Source organism: Lepidochelys kempii, chromosome 5 (assembly GCF_965140265.1).
Source record: "Lepidochelys kempii isolate rLepKem1 chromosome 5, rLepKem1.hap2, whole genome shotgun sequence".
NCBI lineage: Eukaryota > Metazoa > Chordata > Testudines > Cheloniidae > Lepidochelys > Lepidochelys kempii.
In genome coordinates, this window is record NC_133260.1 from 37179888 (window position 1) to 37185887 (window position 6000).

The window sequence follows — 6000 nt, forward strand, 5'->3', positions numbered from 1 at the left end:
GCAGTCTCTGTACCCAGCTTTGCATGGCTCCGGGAAGCGGTGGCATGTCTGACTCCTGGGTGGCGGGATGGCCAGGCGGCTCCATGCTCTGCCTCTGCCCGCAGGCACCGCCCTGAGTGCCGGCTCTGCCGCTCCCATTGGCTGGGAATCTGCAGCGGGTGTGAATCTGGGGCACCATGGTCGCAGCCAATGTGAGCTGTTGAACCGGAGCTTGCAGTGGACCCTGTGGGCAGAGGCAGCGGATGGAGCGCCCCCCCCAGCTGCCCCTCCACCTAGGAACTGGACATACTGCTGCTTCCTGGGAGTGGTCTGGACATCTTTTGTCTCCAGGAAATGTCTGGGCAGCGCTGGTGTGGCTGCTATTTAAGGGGCCAGCTGAGATCAGTGCCTCCTGGAGCCCCCATAAACTACACCAGCCAGAGCCGTCTGGAGCCCCCCCCCAAATCTCCTCCCACACCCAAACTCCCTCCTGGAGCATGCTCTCCGCACCCCAACCTCCTGCCCTAGCCGGAGCCCACTCCTGCACCCCAAACCCCTCATCCCCAGCCCCCACCCCAGAGCCTGCATTCCCAGCCAGAAGCCCTCACGCCCCCCCCCCGGCACCCAACCCCCTACCCCAGCCTGGAGCCCACCCCACACTCCAAACCCCTCAGCCTCACACCCCAGCCCAGCACCCCCTCCTGCACCCCAAACCCCTCATTCCCAGCCCCACTGCAGAGCCTGAATCCCCAGCCAGAGCCCTCAGCCCCTCCTGCAACCCAACCTCCTGCCCCAGGCTGGCACCCCCTCCTGAACCATGAACCCCTAATTCCTGGCCGCACCCCAACCCCTGCCCCCTGTCACGGAGTCACCAGGCAATGCTCTGAATCTACTCCATATGAAGCCAGTCAGGACCCTGAGGGAACATGCCTCCTCTCTCTCAGCATACTGTCGCCAGGGCAAGAAGCTTACACAGCTTCGACCTTCCTGGGTCTGACCTCGGAGCATTCAGCATCCCCTTCCACACCATGCACTTTCTGCAGAGAGTCCCCCTTGGCGGGGCTCCTGGGGAAGCCAGAGGGCCCTGCACCACAACTGTGCAGTCAGACATGACTTTCAGCCAGCCAGTAAAACAGAAGGTTTATTATTTGACAGGAACACAGCATAGACCAGAACTTGTTGGCTGAAAGTCACTGATTTCTGTGCTAAGTCCATCTTCCAGCCCCTCCAAGCAGACTGCCAGCTTCCAGCAATCTGCCCTCAGACACCCCGTTGCTCCTCCTCCTTGTCTTTGTCTCGCTTGCCGGGCAAAGTGGCACCTGGTCATCACTAGGTTGCATCCCCCTTCTCGGTCTCACCGCTCATAGCATATGGTCATAGCATATGTGCAGGCAGCTGGAGAGGCCTCGCCTGCCCCAGAGGTCTCGGGAGCCTCCACTTCAGCCCCCTCGGAGCTCTCTGGGGTATGTCTACACTGCAATTAAATGCCATGTTGGCCTGGCTCAGTGGACTGGGGCTGTAACGTTCCTGTGTAGACATTTCGGCTCTAAGTCCCTCCCTGCCTCAGGGGTCTCAGAGCTTGGGGTTCAGCTAGCCAAAACCCAGCCCCATAACAAGCCCCAGTCAGCAGAGAGGGGGCAGCCAGCTTTAATTGCTGTGTAGCCACACCCACACCCCCTCCCAGTGGGTGGAACACAGCAGCTACTAGCCTAGGTGGCTGTGCAGGCCAGTCCGTCGCTTCAGGAGCTGCATGTAGGTTAGTGTCTCTGCCAGGGCATCCCAGGGCCGTGCACTGGGGCTGATCTGGCCTCCGCCACTGGGGTGGCTACTGCAACCCACCCAGTCAGCAGGGCACATCAGCAGCCACGCAAGCAGCCAGACATTGCTGTGCGCAAAGCCTGGCACTTTGCACTGGTGGGTGCCCACTGGAGTCTGCAAAAAGTAAGTAAGTGGGTCATATGGTCCAATACCACAGGCAGCACAAAGGGGGCCTGGCCCCAGGGCATGCATAGCTTCACTAGGACTGACGTTCCTGAAACTGAAGCGCTAATCCCTGGCTATGGTCATCTTCCTCATGCCAGTATATAGATCCTTTATATTTCAAATAAAGGACAACTTGGAAATGCTAGGAGAAAGCTTATTTTTAAGGGCACTGCCCCAATGTTTTATTAGTGACACACACGCATATACAAATAACACACTGTAACAGTGTACAATCCTTTGCATGACTATTGGTGCATACAAGACAATATTTATTGATTCTCTGTGTAATGTGGAACACCGGGCACCGAACGAAGGACAGGTGGTCACACTGTGTGTGACATTCTAACATATTCCCTCTCAACCTGCTTTGGGACCAATCTGGGACCCAGTACAGGTGAAAAAAACTTGAAACGAAGAACACTGGAAAATCTATTGGTTAGCAGGATGGTAAAATAAGGAGGGGGTCAGTTTCTGCAGCATGACTCACATTTTATGCAACCTCACCTTCTTAACATTAAAGAGCTATAATGAATTCATAAAACAACATCAATGCAATATTAAGGTTATATATTTAAATATAAGTGTCAGGAAATGTTAACATTAAGACTCCCATAACATTAATTTGTCCACATTGCATGTATTGTCTGTTAAAGCATAGATTTAAACAATTTAACTAATCATTACACACGGAACAGCATAACTTTCCCCCCTTGCTATACAGTTCATTATCAGTAGGGAAGACATCAGTCAGTGGCTGCAGCACTGCTGGATCCCCTACCAGGACAGTGGGGTGAAGGTAAGAAAAATGAAGCTCCTGCAATAGTCTCTTTAGTCTCGTTCATTGCAAGTGAGTGGGACTCTTTTGCAGGGCAATTAATTTTACAGTAGTGTTTAAAATGTCTCCCTGGTGAGGTGAAGGGTATTTGAATCACACATTCCATCTCCCACATCCAAATTGTTGCAGCTCCTGGCCTTCTCCTGCTTGGGTCATGCAGTGAAAATGAGTGAGCGAGCGAGAGTGAGGGAGTACGAGAGACAGAGGGATGGAGTGAGCGGGGGCGGGGCCTTGGGGCAAGGGTGTTCTGTTTTTTGCATTTAGAAAGTTGGCAGCCCTAATCACACCAGGGCCTTTGACTAAAGCCACATTCCTGCTATTGCCCGTGTCCAGGCAGAGGGCTGGGCAATTGAGGTTTCATGTGGGTGCAGCAGTCCACGCACACTCTATCAACTGCAGGATCAGGGCCTAATTCTGTAAATGCTTTTACTTGTTTTCATTCAAACCCCAGAGAAATAATAAAAACTCTGACACCCTTTTCACCCCCACTGCAAGCCACAGCCCCATTATGAGGCTTTCATAGAATCATAGAATATCAGGGTTGGAAGGGACCTCAGGAGGTCATCTAGTCCAACCCCCTGCTCAAAGCAGGACCAGAGATGATGTTCCTTCATCTCCCATGCAGCCCAGGATTTAAATTTTGTCTCTCAATGTATTTGGTTCAACCTTTCACCACCACATCCACCTTCCCATGTGGAAACATCTCAAAATGGCTAAAGCCCTAGACATTTTCTTTAAAACACACAGAAGCCATGACTCCTATGACAAAAATGCAGCTTTGGTTTTGCCTATCAGTAGAGTCCCCAGCTCTGTTCTATTCTCTATGGCAGTGCTTCTCAAGCTATCTGATGTGGGGGACCGGCAATTTTTTTCCCAAAGTGCGCGCAGACCGGCAGCCGATGGCTCGCGGACTGGCACCGGTCCGCGGACCAACACTTTGAGTAGCACTGCTCTGTAGGGTCTTACACCCCTAACTCCTGTCTCTGCAAGCACGTGCCCCAGAACACAACGTTCATCTAATGCTAAGAAGGTAGATTCTTCTGTTACAATACTGGCAGCACATCACCAGTTAGTTGTCACCATCCAGACCCTTCCATACGCTAAGTCACTGTGAAACAGTAGCACCCTTTGCTCTAAAACAAACTGACAACAGCAATTACACTGCAGCCAAAAAATTCTTCTCCATTAGCAGGCACGGCTGCAAGTGTCAGGTTTTAATAATCTAACAGCAAGCTGGCTGAAAGATAAATTGTCTAATCAACTTCCTGACTTGTAACTTTTGAACTGCTAATCCCCCATGTAACCCAGTTCCAAGGCTTGTCAGACTAAATGATAAAGTAATGTAATGCCAATCTGCTCTTATTAAAATACTGATGAAATCTTTGAGAAATAACTCAAACGTTGCCTTGTTACATCAGTATATTTGTGATTAAGTTTGATTGCTGATCCCAAGAAAGTGACCCCACCATTCCAAATGACATTGGGTCTACAGCAGCAAATCCTTCCTCATGTCAGTGAGACTCTTCCCATTGAACTACTGACAACTACGTGAGGCGGTGTAGAAGAATTAGACCCTTTAGGTCTAGAACTGGTCTACAGGGATTATTATTAGAAATGTGCAGAGAAAGGGAATTCCATTTCACAGAGGATTTTGCTATTTCAAAATCTGGTTTAATTTCGATTAGGATCCTGGAAGTCCTGTGGTCCCTGGGTCCAGGACAGTATTCATGGCTGGCTGCTCCAGAGACATGGACCCTGGAAGCCCAGGTTGTCAATGAACCATGTGGGCAAGCTGGCAGGATACCTGGCAGACAGGGTTCTCTCGGAATTTCAGAAAAATCAGAACATCTTTGGGACATGTTTCGGATTTGCAGAATCAGCAAATACTGAGGAAATGTTGTTTCAGTGGAATTTTTATAACTAGCTCTAACAATTACTTTACAAAATTGTGAAATCAAATCTTTTCTGTCATTTATGCTGGTTTGTACCATTTATTTGGATGGCTTGCAGGAATTAGCTTAGACTAATGGAAGGGGGACTCAAGAGAACACCCAGTTGAAGGTTATTTTTTACATACATGATTGAATTTAGGATTGTTTTCCTGTTACATTTTTGAGTGCCTGTAAAAGATTTCAGACCAAAGCCATGTCTATACTTACAAGCTTACAGCAGCATAGCTGTACCAATCCAGCTGCACCATTGTAAGATTGCTCATGCAGCCACATTATGCCGATTGGAGAGAGCTCTCCTGTTGACATAGTAAAACCAACTCAATGAGTGCTTATGCCAGCAAAACTTATCGCTTGGGGCTGTGTGTGTGTGTGTGTTTTTTCACACTCCTGAGCAACAAAAGTTTTGTCAACTGGAGACTCACCAGTGCAGTGCCTCCCACTGGTTGTCCTGGGAATTAGCTCTCCAGCCTCTGGAGCGCCCTCTGCAGGCCGGTGTCCCGCTTGCCTCAGGTCCCCATGTCCCTCCCATACCCCGGTGCCCCTTCCTTTGGGGTCTCTGGGTCTCCCCACCCCAGGGAATCCCCACCCTCTATCCCCATCTTGCCTCAGTGGCTACTGCCAGTCCTCATCTAGCCCCCACACACTGGGGCAGACTGCAGTCTGTACCACTCATCATCAGCAAGGAGGGTTTGGACCTGCTGCCTTTGCCTAACCTTGGGCTGCCCCTCTGCAACCCCAGTACCTGCTTTAGGCCTTCAGCAAGGCCTGCAGGCTGGGGGTTTTCCAGCCTGGAGCTCCTCTGGCTTTTCCCCAGCCCTGCTTCACTCTAGGTACCCTGGTGAGCTCCCAAGCAGCTAGGCAGGTTTCTCTCCACAGTTAGAGAGAGACTGCCTGAGCTCCTCACTCACAGCCTTTTATAGGGCCAGCTGTGGCTGCCTTCCCCCTCAGCCTAGCCTTTGGCTCCCCCGGAACAGCCCTTTTCCTGGGCTGTTTTAACCCCTTCAGGGCCGGAGCGGGTGACCACCCCACTACACCGACATAAGTGCTAGTGTAGACATGGCCTGACAGCCCTGACGACCAAAGTCTTCTGTTGATCCACAGAATAGATACAGTCTATGTAGCAAAAAAGAAACTGCTTCAGTGCACCTATCCTGGTGGGATTACAGCAAAGGGCAAGTAGTTTGTTCACTTTACATTAGAGCTGACCCGAGGAGGACAATTCCATTGCACAAGCATTTTCTGAGGTTTTGA